This window comes from Poecilia latipinna, unplaced genomic scaffold (genome assembly GCF_001443285.1).
Source record: "Poecilia latipinna isolate Pla-1442-1.1 unplaced genomic scaffold, P_latipinna-1.0 Scaffold136, whole genome shotgun sequence".
NCBI classification, from domain to species: domain Eukaryota; kingdom Metazoa; phylum Chordata; class Actinopteri; order Cyprinodontiformes; family Poeciliidae; genus Poecilia; species Poecilia latipinna.
This window is the reverse complement of record NW_015112752.1, coordinates 931,204-951,944: the sequence shown is the minus strand read 5'-3', so window position 1 is coordinate 951,944 and position 20,741 is coordinate 931,204. Positions and strand designations below refer to the sequence as shown.

Here is a 20,741-nt window from a genome sequence, read left to right as displayed (position 1 = left end):
CTTTTTGAGGTGCAGCAGCATATGCCTGGAGCAAATGATGAAATATGTAGGAATATGTGCAAGTAACAATCCGGAGAAGTGCATCCCTGAGGCCTATCTCTCTGGAGCTAATTACAAAATAACTATTAGGCACAAGGCCTGCTGGTCTCAGCTGGAATTGAGTTTTAATTGGACCGCCCTAATTGGTTTATTGCACTTGGAGGTAGAACTGAACGTGGCAGCAGAAATCTTGCTGTGAGGTGGCGAATTGGGATCTGAAATGAATCAGCTAAGTGAACACATTTGGATGTATTCATTCAGTCACAGCCTGACAGATATTTTGTATTATTAACGACTTCAGGTTAGTAGCATCCCCATCTTGTGGTACATGGTTGCTCTGCTGTCTTCACAAACAAATCCCTGCCTGTGCTCAGAGACTTAAATTAATATATTGGAGCAATGAGCCAGGCTGTAATTTGTTAAATGAAGGCTAATGGTGGGGGTGTGTTCCCTACTGACTCAGTTCACATTGAAGTTAAGTGGGTAATTTAAACAATTTTCCCAGATAGCAATGGTTAACACTGAATCATAAACTCAGCTGTCCTTTCTCCAGGAGCCTTCGACCCTTTCATTATCCACTGCAGCTTAACTTCTGACAGAATCACCTCTAATGTCTTCTACCATGGCACCTGCATGTCTCTCCACACTTCTTAGTTGCAGGATGTAACTAAGAAGTATGACTACTAAAAGCTAAGTACAACAGGATGGAAGGCGTGATGGAAATTATACTCAAAGAGGCTTACGTTTTATTAAGTCTCTGCAGATTTTTTTTCCCATAACAATAAAAAGAGAATTATAGCAAGTTTCTTATCATCTGATGAAAAGTAAAAACTAACTTTAATAATTTAGAATATTATTGAAAATATTTAAAATTTCAAAAGGTCAAACTGAGTAAAACTAAGATGCTTCATGGATCTTTTTCAAACAAAACATAATTAAACCTTTCATTGATGTTGATTATGATGAATATGACTTGCATCTGATGAATGACCTAATTTCTATTTCTTAGGAAGTTTAGTAAGACAGGATTTTTAATGCTAAGCTTTTATGGCCTGTTATGGAAATGTCATGGTTACCTTGGGCCTCATGCACATAAAAGGGAACAGCTTTCATACTAAAAGTTGGCAAAGTGACAAATATTGAAAAGTGGCACACCGCGACCACAATGGAGTACTTTTATAGCAGGTGTGGTCCACCTCTGGCCCAGATCCATAATCCAGGTCCACGCCGGTAACAGACCAGAGGAATAAAAAAAGATCCAGGCCCAGGTTCCTTTATGGGGTCTAGTTCAAATGCTCACCCACATTTGGTCCAGAGCGAGCAAAGACAGCTTTTGCTCTCAGGGTAAATGCTGCGAGAGAAGAAATGAGAATTCTTTACACTGTCACGCAGCCGCAACTTTCCCCAGAATATTGCATAGAGATGGATTCTTTAGCAGCAGAAAGAGAGTGGCAAGACACGAGAATAACTGGACATCTTGGAAACCAACAAGCTTACTTGGAAGATGACAACATCCAACAGAAAGATACTGGTGAAAAGAAAACATGCCAGGACTACTTATACAGCCTGAGGCATTCATTGTGAAGCAAGTTCAACTGGAGGTCTCAAACTGATAAACCAGAGTTATTATTTTCCACTGTCACCACATGCTTGCTCTGGATGAGGAATTGCTGCATTCAACAAATAAATACAATTATCTGTTAACCGTCACCACATGCTAGGCTAGGATGAAGGATGCTGCATATTCAGTGACTCAGTGCAATCAGCTGGGCTTCCTTCAACAAAGAACTTTTTTTTATTTTTTATTTTATGCCAAAATAAATAAATAAATAAATTTGATTGTATTTTATTTTAACAAGGATCAAACAGACTAAGTATATCTGTATTCAAAGACATTCAAATTATAACAAATCAGCTAAAACAGTCTGACTAACTGTTTGTGTACTACAATCTGAACATTTTTCTAAACAGTTATGACAAAATGACATATGTCTACTATTTGTAAAAGTATTATTATATTATGATGTTTCCAGAAACATCACTCTAACAATATCCCTTTAAGTGACAACTGAGTGGTTTCCTCTTGCTGTGTATTTGTTAAGTTCATGTTGTTGTTGTTGGGCATTTACTCTTGTCAACATTAAATACACACCATTACCTTTCTCTGATCTACCTCAGATCTATTTAACTTACAAAGTATGAGATACTTTAACACCCCATTTACACAGCTCACAGCTGCGGTGGATTATAGAACATCTGCAGCTCTTTCCCTTGGTATTTCAGCACTTTATAATGAGCTGCAGTGTGCCTCTGCATTTCTGTATACGAGCATAAAACTGCGGCAAATATCTATATGACAAGTTACAAAACAGTAAGACAGTGTGTGTATGTGTCAGGAAATGATCAAATAGAAGGTGATAACGAAGTGAGTGAGATGCGTCAATGAAAGAGAGAAACATCATTCGTGCTCCATGTATGGCTTTCTTTTGTGTCACTTATTAGTCTCACATGGATTAGTTCAAAAGCAGAAATATATGTACAGTTATCACACTAAGATGAAAATTGTCACTGATTTCAGAATCACAACATAAAACCACAGAGTTTTCAACAAACAAATTCATAAGAAGAGAAAACTTCACGGCATGAAATAAGTCCAAAGTGGAACATCATGACTTTCACAGATATGTGCAAAGAGCTCACAAATAAATTATTTTGAATAACTCATGAACAACACTGTGGCCTTGTGCAGGGCTGTAACAAAAGGCGGAGGATAATAAACTGGAAAACCAATGTCACCCCGGTGAATGAAGAAGTTTTTCTTTTGGGTTTAAAGGGTTATTCCAGCTCTATTTTGAGTGTCTGAATGTTCTCAAGACAAGGTCACATCTCAGCTTTTGAAAGGACCATGAAGTTGTTTCATACAGCGACACTGTAGACAGAAAATCTGCGGCTCCACTTTCTGAAAGTGTTTCAAAAAGCATGTCAAGGCTAACGGCTGTCAGCAATTTAAGTGGGAAATTTAAAGGGAATGTTTTGCTGCAAACAGGTATCATCACAAATAGGCTTTTCAGAATGTAACAGAATGTTACAGTTCAGCAAACACTGTCAAATAAATCTAACTTAAAACCGCTTTGGATTTTTACCGACCAGTTAAAATAATAACAATTAATGATTTACAATTACAATTTAGATTAATATTACAAAATTTCATGTAAAGGGAAATATCAGCTAATTTGTAAGACACACACATATGAAGAAAAAGTATTGAAAATGTTTACATGTTATTTCTTTAGAAACTGAGTCTTGTGTGGTAAGTGTGCATACAGGCCAGGGTCGTTGAGTGTGCATTTCTTTTTGTTTGAAATAATTATACCTGATAATTCCCAGTCTTTCTGAATCTATTCACAAGTGGTCCTTGGCTCTTGGATAACTTTTCTGATAATTCATTTCACTTCTCTGTCAGAAATCTTTCAAGGAGCCCCTGGTCGTGGCCAGTCTAGGATTGAATGATGTTCTTTCTATTTCAGGATCATCCCCTGTGCCATTTCACATCATTACACACCTCTGAGTTTATTTGTTTTGGTTTCTTTCCATGTATTAATTATGTGACTTGCTACCAACACCTGATGAAAAACACATGTCAACAGCAACTTTAGGAATATGTTAGAAATTGTGATGTGTTCCATACTAAATTTGTGGTTATGTTGCAAAATCCAGAAACATTGTGTTTCTTTAAATCAATTTGGTTGCCTGTGATGATCAATAACTTGAAAATAGCTTAATTCTGGTCTGGATTATAACTTTTCATTATGCTATGTGTGATATGTTCTATGTTTTTATCATGGAAAGCACTTTGTCAAGTCAGGTGAAGTTTACTTGTTTAGCACATTTCAGCAACAAAGGAGTCCAAAGTGCTTTACACCATAAAAACATACTACAGTAACCCATTATGAAACAAAGATTACATTTTGTCAAATACCATCATCAAAATCAAGCAAATACGCATCAAATATAATGATCAATGAACTGCATTGTTGCTGAAATGCGCTATACAAATAAACTTGATTTGGCTTAAGACAAGAACCTACTGGTACATGTCATTGTTGCACAAAGGATAATTACCGAGCTCCACTAAAGTGTGGTTTGCTTTGGAAATTTTTGATCTGACAATAGCTGTCAAAATAGAAAGCACTGACAAAGCTTTATAATGAAAAGTAAATCATCTATCCAGCTGGGTAGCCACGCATTTTTTGTCTGTATTTTGTTTGTCATCAAAACAATTTTCTGCATTTTCAGACATCGTTGTCTTATGAAAGTTGCATTTGTAACCCAGTCCAAAATAAAGGTATTTTGTATTGAGTTAAATTCATGGAAGGTGTAATAATTTAGATGTTTGCTTAAATATGTTAAAATTGTTATAAATAAGTGTTAACAAAAAAGCTGTACTTACAGGTACTTGAACTAATATGATTAAGTTAAAAGAAATTGGAAAAATGTAGTTAAAACTGTTTTACAGAAAAGTAATCTTCAACATATTTAATTTGAAGGGCTCATGTTTGTAAGAGGAAGTTGTGTAGAGCAAAGCAACTTTACTGGTCCGTGGTTGGCTGAGGATCAGGAAGGGATAAGAAAGTAGAGGGAGACAAAAACGTGGCTGAAAGAAGAGAGAAATGAGTAAGAAAAGAGATGAACCGCGCTGAAAAAACGTGGCGGACTTATTAAGAAACGAGTGTTTTGCAGATATTTAGACTTTCAACTCGACAGTCTTTTAATAGATATCGACGCTACACTCTTGTTTGCAGCTACTGTGATAATTTCAGACCGGAATTCACTGTACAGTAGGTGAAAAGTCATATGTAATGCTCGCTAACGCATTAGCATTCATTAGCACCGTGAATGGACTTGAATACTGTGAGCTAACTCGGCTAACAGAAGACTCAACTAATGTTCCTGTCGTGGGAGCGTTCAAGAGTTAACCTAGTGCAGAGAGATGAGCTTACACAGAGTTTCTATGACTGTGCTGGAGGACTGTGTCTGCGTTGAACTTTCCTGCTGTTCCTGAATCCTGTGGACCGAGGGACTGGTGAAGGAGCTGAAGACATCTTGTCGCCTGGGACCAAGGACAGGTGAAATTGCAAGACGGTTCAAGATTTTCCTTGGAATAAGGTATCGCAATTCCACGCTTCATCATCACGTCAGGCCTGCAACGGGTTTTTGTTTTGGGACTATATTTTAGTTAATCATTGCCGGCTTAGGTGGACATTGAAGTGTGGGCCCACATGTATTAATATAGGGTTTGTGAAACCAAAATACTAAAATATTTGCATTTTGTGAATTTATTATTGTTTAATATATGTTCAAAAGTTCAAATCTCATACAGGTGTGTGTTTGGTTTTTTATAGGATAGTATGTAAAGTTTATTATTCTTAATCAGAGTTACATGATTGGGTGAGAAGGATAGAAAAGTACTGGTGTATTATTACTCTAAGGTGAGTGAAACCCAACATAGGTTTAAACACGAGAATGTATTAAGAGTTATTATTCGTAAGTTACTGGGTTTACCGAACTCAGGGGCTGTACCTACTTTAGAGCGGTATAACTGGGCTACACATTGATTGCTTGGTTGTGTCAGACAATAGCTTGTGAAGGATTGTTGGTCAGGCCACATATTATGGTTTCACAATGAGAAACTTTTATTGTACTGTAGGTATCTATTGGAGGGCAACATTGGTGATATTTACAGATTAGTAAGAATTTTCATTTGGATTTTTAATTTCAATTAAGGAACTAGGAATTGACCTTGCAAAATTCTAAACGATCTGAGAGCAAGACAATGTTTTTCAAGAAAGTAACATAAAGTCGCATAATAAAATCTAAATGTAGTTATATAAAAATATATTTGCAAATACAAAAAGGGTTAGAATTAGTTTTTTTAATTTCCATAATTCATGTTAACACTTAACCAGGAAAAATAAACTGGGTTTAAATAAAGTAAACGGGCATGAAATGGTGGTTCAAATTGGCAAAGATGTTTTGACTCATCAGTACCACTTCTATCACATTGCCAGGTTATCCATTTTCAAGGTGATACTTCTATCAGCAAATGTTTTTTGCTGCATTTAGGAGATAAACCTCCATGGTTGCACATCAACACTTCTTGATGGGTCATGCACAGGTGAGCTAGTAAGGATTGGACCCACAAAATAGGAAGAAACTGTCACTTACACACACAAACAGGTACACAGAGAAAGGGAGAAAACAAAGTCACCACAAAACAAATACTATGTAAGGGCACCGTGTCATATTGTAATAAAGTGACCTTTACCAAAGTTGGACACAAGTCAAGTGAGGGTGCAACTCAAAGCAACTCTTAGAAATTGGTGGGATCACGGTCCTCCACAGACAATTACATTTTTGGAAATCACAAGAAAAATAAATATATATTGCATGTGATGTGTTTTTGTGGGGAAACAAAACAAAACATTGCATTGTGAAAACTAATTAGGAAAACTTGCGTCTTTGCGGGCTTCCTCAAGTGCTGTCGTGCTGTTGGTCAGTACCTACTTACTGTCACTGATGACAATGTGTATTGTCATAAACCCTGCCACGTCCAGGTTTAACAGAAATGAACTTGGGAAAAAAGTATTCACCGTTCTATCTCTTTAAAGTGCGAAAGGGAAGTGCAAGTGAGTAGGCTCTGCAATTTCATAATGAGAAGTGTGACTGCTGACTCCACTGAGAGATCATTAGAGACTCGCTGCTCAGGAAAAGACACTCTGTGCAGAAGAAGAGAAATGCCTGTTTAAACTCAAGATATACCCAAAGGAATCAAATCAGTGCCAAAGCAGAACAGCTGTGTCGTCATCAACCGTGATACCCGACTTAATTCATCATTTCCTTGTCAGATCAGAAACGGTGAAAATTAGCTGCTGAGCATAAATCATAACTCATCATCACAGCTTGACATGTGGAAACCCCATTTCCTAAATGTCAATTTATTAAAATTTGGTAAAACAATCTTCTTGTTATTTAGATGCTTCTGCAATTTCAATCCATCAGTCATTTTGAACGGCCCACAAAAGACAACACGCCCACTGGCTGTTACCAGGATGGAGAATCCCTTAAAAGTCCCCACATTTCTTTTTTTAACCCCCCATTTAGACAACCACATTACAGAGGAGCGTCCTTCATCATAAACAAGAGAACCTTGTGTTAGGTTTTATTCTTGAGCATGTCCATTACTATTTATCAGAAATGGCCAATAACCTAAAACTACAAACAAATACAGTTCTAAAACAGATGTGTAATCTGAATAACTGTTTCCTGGTTAACCTGTCTGTCACGAGAGGACCCAAATTTGGGTCCTCTCGTGACAGGGGTGTCAAACTCCAGTCCTTCAGGGCCTCTGTCCTGCAACTTTTAGATGTGCCTCTGCTGCACCACACCTGAAAAGAATAATTAGGTCATTAGCAAGGCTCAGGAGAACCGATCTACACAGGGAGGAGGTAATTAAGCCATTTCATTCCACTGTTTTTTACCTGTGGCACATCTAAACACTGCAGGACAGCGGCCCTTGAGGACTGGAGTTTGATACCCCTGTCATTGTGAATGACAACCTGTGAACAACAGGTTAAATTAAAGGTCAAATGAAATCTAAAAAAAAAAAAAAAAATCACTTGCTGAACCTTAACATGTCTGATTCCTTTCAAGACTTTTTTGAGAGTTTTTAGAAGATTTTTTTTACCCAGTTTCTATGCCAGGCTGCCAGGATGTGCTCCCCTCCTTGACAATATGAGTTTTTAAAAAGCATTTGGTTCTTGCTTGACAATTGCATTTGCAAATGAGTTAAAAACACCATGGAACACCATTGTACTTCACATTTTCTGAATAAACTCTGGTTGTTTAATTTTAAGTGGTGATCAGTCAGTTCATTTCCTACCTTTTGGTGATGTCCTTTACAGAGGTTGTGTTTTGTAGTAGTTGACAAAGAAGGATGCTTCAGACTCTTTTATAAAATGTGAGCCGATAGGATCCTATCATCGAGAGGTTGATGAATTTGTGTTCAAACTGGAAACACTAAATAGAAGTTTAATAGAAGTCTCTTTTTTCAGTCTGTCATTTAAATAAATCTGTGGCTTCCTAGTTCATCTCTTGATCAAGTTGTGTATTTTACACAGTATGTTGTAAAGCAATGTGGGGGAAGTAAACTATTTCATATCACATCTTTAAATGGTATTGGAACAAAGGGCAAAGAAGTATAATACAGAGTCAGTAGGTACTGGTATTTGCTTATCACAAATTTCCTATTGGACTTCAAAAAACTGAATTTTCTGTAAGTGTCAATATGGAGAAATAGATAAGCTAACCGGTATACGTTCAAAGTTCATATTTGCTACACTTTGCTTGTGACTTGACATGGAAATGCAGAAAACTGACTTCATTCACAAGAGTTTAAAAATCAAAACTTCATAAGGAGTCCATGTGAGTGACATAAGGGATTAACTGAATACAGTGAACTGCTGACCTTTGCTCCCTGTTCGTTAATTTTCTAGCTCTTTTGACCTTCATCAGCTTAGACCACTGTTCCGACTTCTCAAACTCCTCTGTTATTATAAGCTTTTGAAAGGACAAAGAGTTTATTTCTCATATGATTAACAGAATTCAGTGCATTTGCAATGGGATTTGTTTCCTTAGTTTGCCTTTGGACAGAATGCTAATAGTTCAAATCTGCTGGATTGAAAAGATTCTAAAAAAGTGTCCAGAGTGGTTATTTTATGTGGCACAAGGTGAATGAATGTCAATCAGAAAGCTGTAAAATATTCTGCCTGAAGTTGCTGCTTTTCAAGGCTAAGATGTAATGATAGACACATGATTGATTTTACATCACTGTGGTGTTTTGAAGAATCAGCATTCAGCTAATTTACTGCTTTTTCTAATGACCACTGTGAGATTTAAGGGTTAATTGTAGGAATATGTTTTCTAATGAGCAGCAGAATTGACGGAAACCATGCTAAGGATTTAATAAAGACCCTGAAACCACCAGCCTTTGTATTGCAACACTTTCCTTTTCCACAGCAAATTTGGACAAGATCTGCATGAAAGTGGATTATTTACAAGGTGTCAGGGTTTATGGTGATGAGATGCAACAGAAAAGGTGATTCACATAGAAATGAAACAAGCATTTATGAGCACAGTAAAAAAAAAAGAAGCTCTTAGAATCCCCTAGTTTTTGTGCATTATGCATATGTATAATCCAAGAAAAGAAAACTGTAAAAATCTTGGATGTTTCAGTAAACATGGTAATGCTTTGTTGTTCACATCTAAATATGATCAGAAAAGAAAACATCTTTATGACTCTTCTAAATAACACCAGGGTTGGCAGCATTAGGAGAGGGAATATGCCTTTTTTATAGCTCCTCTGACATATTTATAATGTTGTATTGTGAAGGCAAAATTACAGATTGTGACAAATCCAATCAATCCTGTCCATTTTTAGTGATTAAAGGGTCAGAAACAAAACAATTATGAAAGTATTTATTTTAGTATGCGATGCCTGAAAAATTTGCAGAATTCTTTTATTTATTTTAATCTGCATTAGGGATCTTGATATGTTAGGAGCTTTAAGTTTACTGATAACATCAACAAACTAGAGTCCTTCCTCTTTCCTGAAACATGTCATAATCCTGAGGTGGTTTTCTTTTCTTCCTAATTATCCTGTTCTTGTGCTGTTGGTCTCCCAGTGATGCAGGGTTACTACTGCTGTAACTCTAACTCACTTGTGTCTATTCGCCTCATCAAGCCACAGACCAGCAGGATTCTCATTCTGTAACCATTTTTTAACTTTGGCTGTGGTAATCAAATTCTCTTTGTCCTAGATTATCAGTGACTCCATGATGGTGTCCTGGAATTACCTACTTGGGTCTCAAACGCTCAAAAGAAAAATCTTCAGATCCCAGAAGTGTGGTTTGTTGAGAGAAACTACAGCTACCAGAATATCTCATTTAATTCCACCACTTCTCCCTCACCATGGTAGGCTACCTTAAATCTCACCTGACACCGGCCCTCTTTCAAATTTCTCTAATCTCCACTGTTAAAGTAAGACGAGAAAGAAAGACTTACCCTTTTTCAGCTGACATGTGAAGCAGCTCACCCTTCTACTTAGATCATGATCTGATCAGCTGATCAAAGCATGACAATACAAATCTTATTTTAAATTCAACAAAGCTTCCAAACATAAAATGTACAAACACAAACTCCATTTTTCATTGTCGAAAACTGTATTCACAGTTCTTGCTCGATGGTGCTTTTTCTGCTACGTTATTTCATTTCTTGAAAATTTAACAAGCAGACATTTTATCACTCAGATTTGGAAAGAGATCAATCCAATTTATTTAGACACAGCGTAAGCCTCTCTGTTATTCTACTGAACATATTTCCCTTTGTGTTACATGTACACTGTTTGAGATGTCTGGGATTCAGCACTCATTGATTTAATTTATGTTCTGCACAACACATTATGGATACAGTCTCAAAGGTCTGTATCGGTAATATCTGTCCTCTTTTTGCCATCTGCATCTAATTGAACTGTACATCAACTGAGGTACAGCATAGCTCCCACAGTGAGTGTGTTTCTTTGCATGTTTTATTGATGTAATGATATAAATATGTTAACTACCAAATGGTAAAATCACAAGTCACATAATTGAACTCATTAAACATACAATGAATATACATTAACAGATAAATTGTGTTTTATCTCAAATTAGAGGGATAACGGTCTGATGGAATGAGATAAATCAATGTTGCCAACATTACTTTTTAAACGCAATATTTTTTTAATATAAAAGCTTAAATGGTGTAAAAAAAGAATAATCCAAAGTGATTGGAAAGTGTGGCGTTATTGTCTTTTTTGTTGTATTTTTAGTTAAGAATGTCATCTAAGCTCCTATAGAAAACAAGTTAATGTCAATCCAAGGATTTCTGTGCATGTTCAGTGTTCTCACTGGCATTTTCAAAGCCATTAACTTCTGTTAATATCATTCATAAAGCTATGGAGATTAGTTACAGTTTCATAAGATTTCCATCTCCACTTCATGGTGGTAAGCAATTTCAAGTTATTTTTTCTTTATGACAAAATAAGATTTTAACACTAAACAAATCATAAGGAAATTCCAAAGTAGGGTAATTATGTTGTGGTTGTCTCTTAATATCAGATGTCAAATTTAGCAAACATTAAATGTCACCTCTAATGGAATAAAACATAATATAATGTGTACAAAGTGTAAGGTTTGAGGATCAAAGCAGGGACTGTCATGATGGATGATTTCTCAGACTCAAGCGATGGCAACAATTACAGACAACTGAGGTAGAAAGGCAGAGTTTTTATTTTTTCTCTTCGCAAAAGATTTTCTTTGACAGGATGCGATAAGGACTGCTAGAGGAAGTCCAATCCGAGACCACACTGAGGAGAAAAGTAACAATTACTGACTGTTTGGAGCAGCAGAATGTGTTCTCTCTGAAGATGGACATATTGCCAACCTCGTCATCCTGGGGTTGAGATAACAGGGAGCAGCAGGTACATCCATTGAGTTGAGATTGGCTGGATGGGTAATGGTTTGGCTTGTTTAATCATGGTCATTTTTCAATTAAATTGATCTCACTGCCATCAGATCATATTGGAGAACTACTTATACTTTATTTGTATATTTGTGAATTTATTTTAAAAAGACCTCATTTCCTTTTTTTTCCTTTCCTTTAGTTTTTTACCTTCAGTTTGAATCTGGCAGGAGTTTTTAAAGGCAGGTTTCCAGAGAGAAATCATGGAGCGAGAAAGAGAATCCAAGGAACCATGGAGGAATCAGTGAGGCATCCAGCTGCGAGGAAGACAGGGAACAAGGTAAGTAACATGAATAAACATACATAGGAGTCAAAGAAAAGCTAGATCCAGCCGCCACGAGCTGTGCGATAAACGCCTTGCGTCTCAGGGAACCTGCTCCTCTAAATAGTCACAACAGTTTAATCAGGATGTGAAAGGCTTTCTACTTCCAGTTCTGCCACAGTTGGCAGGAGCTGCCGAATTGCTATGACTGGCTCAGTTTCGTAACAAAATTGGGAGACCACGGCCACAGTGTTCAAAATAAATATTCATTAAAGATGAAGTACAAAGTCAACAAAAGCCACAATGGAATGTTAGTGTTAAAATCAGTTGTGTAATGCAAATGCTTGGATGTGTTGTGGATATGTGTGAGTGACATGTGTGAGTGTTGTGATGTGAAAATAAAGGGAAACTTACATATGCGTGGGGAGGAGATGAGGCCCAGCAGCAGAGCAGTGAAGAATGCCACACGCACCATGCATGGCATGGAGGGACGAGAGAGCCCAGAGAGAGAGAGACTGGAAGGAGGAAACGCACAGCCTGTTACGCTGTGGGGGCTGATCCACAGCACAGTACCCTGCACAAGGAGGAAACGAAAAGGACAAGCACACCACAATGCATGTAGCGCAGCCCACAAGGTCTAGAGGCGTAACAAATATGTGCATATGGTTGATTGTGTTGTTTTCATAATGTAAAGCACTTTGAACCACCTTGTTGCTGAAATGTGCTATATACTTGATTTAACTGTGATGTCACAAAGTTCAGATCAAACAAGTTTCTTAAATGTGACGATGGATTAGCTGTACTACAATGGACCCCTGTGAAATGTGGAAAACTCGAGATTAATTTGGCAACTACTTGATGCTATCATCCCAATGTAGACCAAAATCTGTTTCAGGCTTCTTGTTGAACCCAGGCCATGAAAAATCCAGGCAAATATCAATCTTGTTCTACCAAAGTGTTTCTAATAAAGTGTCTAGTTATTGTATAAGCCGTAACCCATGATGAAAAGGGCAAACTTTTAAAACTTTTCATGACTATTTTGCAATAATTCCTTTAGAAGATCAAGATTAGCAAGAAAAGGCCTGGTAGTAAACAAATCAGCATCACTGGGTAAATGCTTTAGCTTTCTGTGGGAGCAAGAGGAAATACAAAAACTGAAAAAGTCTCCTCAGAGTAATTTAAGGCCTGTGTCCTAGAAGTGTGAGACTGGATATATGATGTCGATTACACAAACTGAGACCCTTTTATGTGACCCTCGTACAGTCGGCGAGACGCCACTTTATCACCACACAGCACACATGAGGCTGTTAGGCACTGCTGGCAAATTTACAGCCAATCCCAGTGAATACCTTGCTATTTCATTAGGTTAATATATTCTACTGGTGTCGTGAGGGAAGATTCAGAGCAGGAGCTAATGCTGATATGCATCCACCACATAGTGACCTGACTCACATCTCAGCTCCACCTTTGTCTGGTGCAATCATTATCTTTTCAGCCATCAACTCACATCATTGTGTAAAACGGTGATGTTGATGCTCCATTGTACAAATATATTTGCAATCTAGATTCTGCCAGGATTAACTGTTCATCAGTGTGCAACGGATTGCACTAAGACGTTCTATCATGGGAACTCAACTTATGAAAAAGCAGATTCAAGGTCTCCAGGTGTTGTTTTTGTGTCCCCTCTGCCACGATCCCTCTTAATCCTGCTGTGCTCACTTACTAATTATTTATGAATCCCAATTCATAATGCATTACAAGGTGGCAGCATTCAGTTCAGCTCCCACAGTGAGATGAATGCATTGGTGTACTGGACATATTTGTCACAGACAGAGAGTGGTGGCCTGTTCAACTAAAAAGATGCTAGAGCAAAACTTGTACCTGAAGAGTGACTGGTGTGAAAAATTAAAGGTACATCACAAGAAATGAAAATATAATGAAAACCTTCACACACAGAGTGAAATGTGAGTCTTTATTTCCTTTAATTCTGATGATTTTGAAAAAGGCTATTGCTGAAGAAGCTGGTTGTTCACAGGGCTTTATCTAAGCATATTCATAGAAAGTTAAATGGAAGAGAGACGTGGTAGAAAAATGTGCACCAGCACCAGGGATGGATAAGTGCTTCAAAAAGAATGAGTAGAGGTCAGTACATTAAAAACCACCAACAAATCCTACACACACTCTACAACTGTCACATTTCTCATCTCAAACCATATTGTATTTTCCAGACTATAAATCACACATTTTTCATAGTTTGGCTCGTCCTGCGACATATATTTAGGTGGGACTTCTTCTTTTTCCTCTTCATGATGCATTTTTGACTGATGCATTAATCGTTAATTCATTCTGACTGACATGAATCAAATAATTACCATCTGCAGTCACTAAAAATAGCTAAAGGCAGGCTGAGAGCAGGACATTCAGAGCTGGAGGATCAAGACCTGAGATGGGTGCATAAAGAAGAGAGGTAACCCAGACTGCTGGCTCACATCCATAACTCAACCTTGTGGTGTTAATTCCACCCAATATTGGATCCATTCATCTTAGCAAAGAAGTACATATTGGGTTGAATATGACTGATGCCATGAGTCATGAACAAAGCTGCAAGTTCTTCCAAAAGCATTTGGAGAAGGATGGCTTAAGTGGCTTGTTTGTATCAGTCGCAGACTTTTCACAGTAACAGGTAGTGTTGTATGGCCATTTTCTCCTGCAGAGTTGTAACAACTTCGAATTAAAATCTTTAGATAAAAAAACATACAAAAAATTAAATGCCTCACTTCCTCAAAAAATCTCTTAACACACAAAGATTTAGTATCCTTGATATAATATTTTACATTTTCTCTACATGCAATTATTTCATGTTCTAAAAGGTTTGGTAAAACCCAAGATACAGAACTTTAACACTCATGTTGTGGTACTTGAAAGAGACCTATTTCATGTAAATCAGTAAGAGTGGAATATGTTTTGTACCTATTTAATGTTCTGACTTGATACCGATATTGTTTTTCAGTTAGAAATTATAAACTAGTCATACACATGTTAACATACACACACACACACACCACAAAAAGTAAATTTTTCTACTGGTTACGAATAGCTCTGAGTAGAGAGGTGATACAAGTCAAACCAAAGTTTAATATTCACCAAATAAAATGACAAATCTAGCTTTATTTTCTCATTGTCGTAAGTCAAATTAGACCAAACTTATTTTATTTTGGGTCAGTTAGAATTACCAATATTATTTCTTATTTGTTAAATGTCACAATAAAAATAGAAACAATCATTCAGAGATTTATTTATTGTCTTCAAAATAAAAAATTGACACACATTTCCTCAGTATTTGGTAACATTGTCTAAAGTCTTTAGATAGTTTATTTTTCTTATAAATTGACTAAGAATTTCACAGTGGTGCCAAAGACCCCAGGTGCCCCCATCCATTCCCTAAGGCACCTGAAACCCCAGTAAAATGGGCATTGTGGCACTTATGTGGACAGCAAAAGCCCTTTTATGTGTTCTGAGAATACATCTGGCAGTGTGATCAACTTTCAGTTTTAATGGCAATAGTTTAAAAAAATGTTGGCATACTGACGGACACTAGAGAGGCAATTTCCTAGCTTTACGACTTACTGCATTTGCAAGTCAAGCTGACACCTTCAAAGACGACAAAGAGAAGGTGTTTTTCACTTTAAGGATACATATTTGATAGGAAACCTTATTTAGATGGCAGAATGAATCTACTGAACATTTGCGCCATTTTAAGGTGTGCCGAACCACAGCATTAGTGCCCCGGATGAAAGCTTTTGCAACTATTCTTGTGACAAAGCTGTTGTTTGCCATTTTTGTAGGAAAAGACCTTTGTTCTTCTGATGTGTTTTAGCCTCAAAATAACACTAGACCCAGGCAGGAGTGTATTTGGAACTCTATACGAAATGTTTTGTGCCCTGACATTTGAAGTGAATGGTCCAGTGGCAGTCGTTCTGAATGCCAGAGTATGCCAACAGTCTTACGTCTTATAGATGAATGAACCGGCTGAGCAGTGTTTCTCTTTTCATTAACACATTATTGCTTACCTGATGTGAGGGATCGTTCACTGACAAATCAATTGTTTTAACAATTCAACTTGACTTTTAAGAGGCAGCTTTATAGGAAATAATTAGTGTTTGATCTCTAGAAAGCTATTCAGTCTCCACAAAAGACAGATTGTCCATGTGTACCTCAGCAGCACATTTTTATACAATCATGAACACTGCAAGTTAGTTGGTTGGTTGGCTTGCCTAGATTGTTTTGGAAGTTGTGCATTGTATTCAAGGTGAGAATGGGAACCAAGTTCCCATTCCCATTCTGTAAGCACTCTTTCTCCTCAAGGTGAAGGTTATATTCTTCTCAGAGGAAGTCAGCAAGAATGGATGTTAACCATAGGCAGTAGTGCCAAACCAGATTATGGCTTTCTAAGCCATGCTCCCTTATACGTCCACATGTATTTTACTGGGTAGCCAATTGATTGATTGACTGATAATCAATCAGTTTATTTGTATAGCACATCCCAGCAACATGGCAGTTCAAAGTGCTCTACATCGTAAAAACATAGAACTCAACATTTTGGCAAGTGCTGTCATTACACACCAAATGTTGGTTAGTTTCATTTATTGTGGTTCAAAGTAACTGTAAACAAGTGAGTTTTTAGTCTGGATTTTAAAGAACTCTGTATTTTGGATGTTGTACAATTGTCAGGAAGTTTGTTCCAGTTTTGTGGTGCATAGCAGCTGAATGCTGCTTCTTCATGTGTGGATCTGGTTCTGGTCTGCTCTGCTTCCAGAGAACTGTAAGACCTGAGTGATCTGGAAGGCTGACACAACAATCAAGTAAAACATAACAAAATGTTTCTTTAATCAATACAAATTTGACTAAATCTTAAGAAAATTAACATATATAACTTTTCAATAAGTTTAGACGATAATAATATTAAGACATGTTTTTCCACAATATGAGTGTCCCACAGATGCTTTCTTAAAAGTTTTCTTCAAAACCCTAACTATGAAAGGCATGGTGGACCATGTGCTTACATCAGTGGTCCCCAAACTATGGCCCGTGGGCCGGATCCGGCCCGCCTCCACATTTGGTCCGGCCCCCTGAACACTACCAGAGAGCATTTAATTTTTTTTTCATATACCATATTTTCCGGACTATAAGCCGCTGCTTTTTTCCTAAGCTTTGAACCTTGCGGCTTATAGCCCAGTGCGGCTTATATGTGGATTTTTCTTCAACCACCAGGGGGCTCTTTAGCAGGAAGTGAATCATTGGAAGTCAAAATTGGAAATAAAAGAAGAAATCGCCCATTAAAACAGAATTAGGTTTTAATAGGGAATTGAAATTTGAGAATGATGTTGATCAGTTAAATAGCATTGAGGGGAAAAAGAAGATTTTTTGTTTTTTTAAATAGTGGGATCATTATGAGAATTTGAGGCATAGATATTAGGATCCAGTAGATGGCAGTAGTGCAACAATAATTGATGCAAGCTGCCGTTGAAATTTAATGAAGGAGCAGAAGAAAAAGACGCCCATTTTCATTTAGCACATGCTAAAAGCAGACACGAAGGATCAGCACTTTTACTGTTAGTTACCGTTCGGAAAATACCGTAATCAGTTCAGTTAAATATAAACTTGGCAACTTTTTCTTTTTCAACCGTAATAAATGTGATATTCAATTGACCTGTTATGACTCAAATTTTGGGTGTCCGCCCCCCTCTGCTGCTGCTGCATTGTTGTGGAAAACCTGGAGCGGCAGAGATATCTCCAGCTTATTTTTGTAAAAAAAAAAAATAAAAAAAATAAAAAAAAAAAATAAAAAACTTAGGGGTTGCAACTTATAGTCTGGTGCGGCTTATAGTCCGGAAAATATGGTATTTATTTCATAAATAGTGTTATTTCCTGGATTTTTTCTGTGAAGAACCCAGAGAGAGTTATTTGACTGTGCTGTCTGGAAAACAATACATTTTTGCATTTAGGCACTCCTTCAAAAGTCACACTTTTTTTGTTATAAATTGACTCCGGCCCCCCAGCAGAGAAGGGAAAAGTTATGTGGCCCTCAGGAAAAAGTTTGGGGACCCCTGGCTTACATTCTCCTTACCTAACCCTAATGCCCAAACAGTCCTTCTTCTAATGGGGCCTGGGTCCCATAAGGATCCTCATAACATTAGTATTTGTTGAAAAAGTGGCCCTTAAAAGATGAGAATGGTAAAACACACATACACACGAGCTCTCTAGTGCTTCCAGTAGAGAGTGAATCTCATCTCTAAACTGCATCTGGTTGATAGCTCTGTTCCTGATCATCTTCAAGCACACCATGTTATGTGCATCTTTACCTGAGCTGAGTCCTTGTCTCATCTGAGATAACAATTCATATAGTCTTCTGCTCACCAACAAAGACATCAAAGACTTATTTTAATGTCCTTTAAAGCACAATAATAGTGCCAAAATCCAAACATAACTTTGAAACTGCATTTCATGAAGCTGTGCGACTTGATGAGCTTGAGAAAAACAAGAAGAAAAACCCTGAAAGCCGTCTAATCGTGTGACAAACGACTAAAGATTCATCAAATGGGCATGTAAGCAGTAGCCTTTTGGAAAAGCAATAAATCCCTCCAGCTTGGCAAATTCAGATAAATAGAGAAAGTATTAACTTCAAGCTTGAATGCTGGATTTTAATGATTTTCAGGAACCAAGAATATCTTGCTCTCTCTGATTAGTGAAAGCTGTTGTTTAACTTTGTCAAAGTGAAACTACAGCTCCACATCGGTATAGCCTTCATTATTATTTTGTGTTCACAAGACAATTCAATCTACTGGATCGATGTAGAAAGCAAAGATCTAGTAGAGCTTTGGTTTCTACAATATGAAAGACCCATTCAAGCACTGGAAGAAAATGTCACTAATGTAAAGGCCCTCAAAATGCCTAAATATGTGATCTTGCCACCACAAAATATTCCTTGGAAGGTCAAGTGGTTATATGTTTCTGATGTAGTTCCATCATCTGCAGATGGCTCTGCCCAAAAGCAGTCTTAAAACTTTCCTTTGCTTTTCTCTACTGGACACTGTTAACAGAGATTTAGTGCATATGAGTTGGAGAGCATGTCACATCACTGTATCCAGTTGAGAAGTTAATAGTCTGGGAAGTAATTTTAAGACCTCATCATTCATTTGTCTTGCTGAAATGAGTATAGCTCCAGCCCTTTCCATTTACACGACCTTGCTTGTCCAAGACTTGCCATGTTCAGAGGACTACAGCTCGGACATTGCTGTAAATATCTAAAAAATAAATCTTTACTCCCATTTTTAGTAAACCACTGTGTCGATATTACAAAACCTGGGAAATAGATTTACTCTGAAAAAAATACTACATTTCCAAGCTTTGTGGATGAGTTGTTTGCTAATATTATTTGAATGTTGAACAATTCAAAATATCAGATTATATATTACTGTACAGTTTTCTCTGCTAGTTTCTCCTCATCTTCCCTACATCCCTAAATCTCTGACCATTGTTTCATCCTTTGGGCTAGTTTGTAATCTTACCTTGAATCACTCAATTTAATGAAGTAGTTCTTTTCGCTTGACTTGATACAACTACATGAGTCAAATCAAATATCCTGACATCAGTAGATAACAGAGCTGCTAGTATCATTTGTTTTTTCACAGTTAACTTACCTGTTTTTTTGCAAAAACTTCCTTGTTTTTGCAGAAAACAGGTACGTTTTTGCACAACAGGTATTGCTCTGAGTGGCCCAGATCAGAGCAGTAGAGGCGTTCCAGTAAAAGGTGGAAATAAACTTTTCAGTGTGAATATAACACTTCACTGTACAACCACTGTACAAGTGATCACTGAGAGTGGTACTGTGTTTAGAGGGCGGTTTGGTTTGCCAAGAAGTAAATATTATCTTTAGTCCAGAGCAAAAGCATTATAAAACAGTCTTGAGGGAATGTACTCATCATCAACCTTTTCACACTCTTATAAAACATTCATGGCACTGATTGTTTTGCTGTAGCAACACAAGAGGAGCCTGAACTGGAGACGAGTTTCCACTGCGAGCCAAACAATAGCCTGAATTATAGAAATGCCATGGTTGCTTAATAACAGAGCAGGACTGTACAGGAAACAAGACAGGAGCATATAGTTTTTGCAAAAACTGATAAAATATTAGTTCCTTCACCTTGTGTAATCACACTATACAACACAAGTAAGTACATGTAGCTTTGTAGTTATTTATTTGCCCAAAAATATTCTAAATAAATAGTTTACATTGACCAAAATATAGACCCCCACCATAAACTCACTAAGGAACCATAGTCAGAAGATCTTTTGTATGAATTTTCTAAATTTCTCATCTTCTTTTTAGGAACTATTTGATAAGGTTTGATGCCAGTTGACCCCACTCCAGTGAATCTTTATCAGTATATGGTGGATTTCTCCTGGTCTGAATAAAACAATTGTCGTTTTACAAAACCAAAATAGTGTCCCTAACATCAAAGATTATTTTATGATTATTAGCGAATTCTTTCAGTTCTAATGCTCAGACAGGAAGTCATACAAATTCTGATTACACCATCAATTTTACTGAGTTTGGTTTGTCATCATAATTTTTTTCCCCTGTAGATATTTGCGTGTTTATATTGTCTATTTAAAACGGTTTCAGTTCAAACCTTTGAAAATACATGACGTCATGCTCTTTTCTTACTTTTTCCCTCAATTCATGTATCTATTTTGTTACAGGTTAGTTTAAAAGAGCGCAAGCAGTAATTTGATGTTTTAAAATGCAGCTTAGTAGTCTATA

General features: G+C 37.1%; 2 long non-coding RNA genes across 2 annotated transcripts; one reads left to right on the top strand and one right to left on the bottom strand.

Moving 5' to 3' along the window:
• The first annotated feature begins 4,580 nt into the window (after window positions 1-4,580).
• Window positions 4,581-12,432, top strand: LOC106945243 (uncharacterized). The gene is made up of 3 exons (XR_001424523.1): window positions 4,581-4,689; window positions 6,950-6,954; window positions 12,422-12,432. It is a non-coding gene; the product is annotated as an uncharacterized LOC106945243 (long non-coding RNA).
• On the bottom strand, window positions 11,406-12,510 carry LOC106945242 (uncharacterized). The gene is made up of 3 exons (XR_001424522.1): window positions 12,332-12,510; window positions 11,578-11,912; window positions 11,406-11,500 (listed from the first exon to the last, which is right to left on the bottom strand). It is a non-coding gene; the product is annotated as an uncharacterized LOC106945242 (long non-coding RNA).
• Window positions 12,511-20,741: the final 8,231 nt, after the last annotated feature.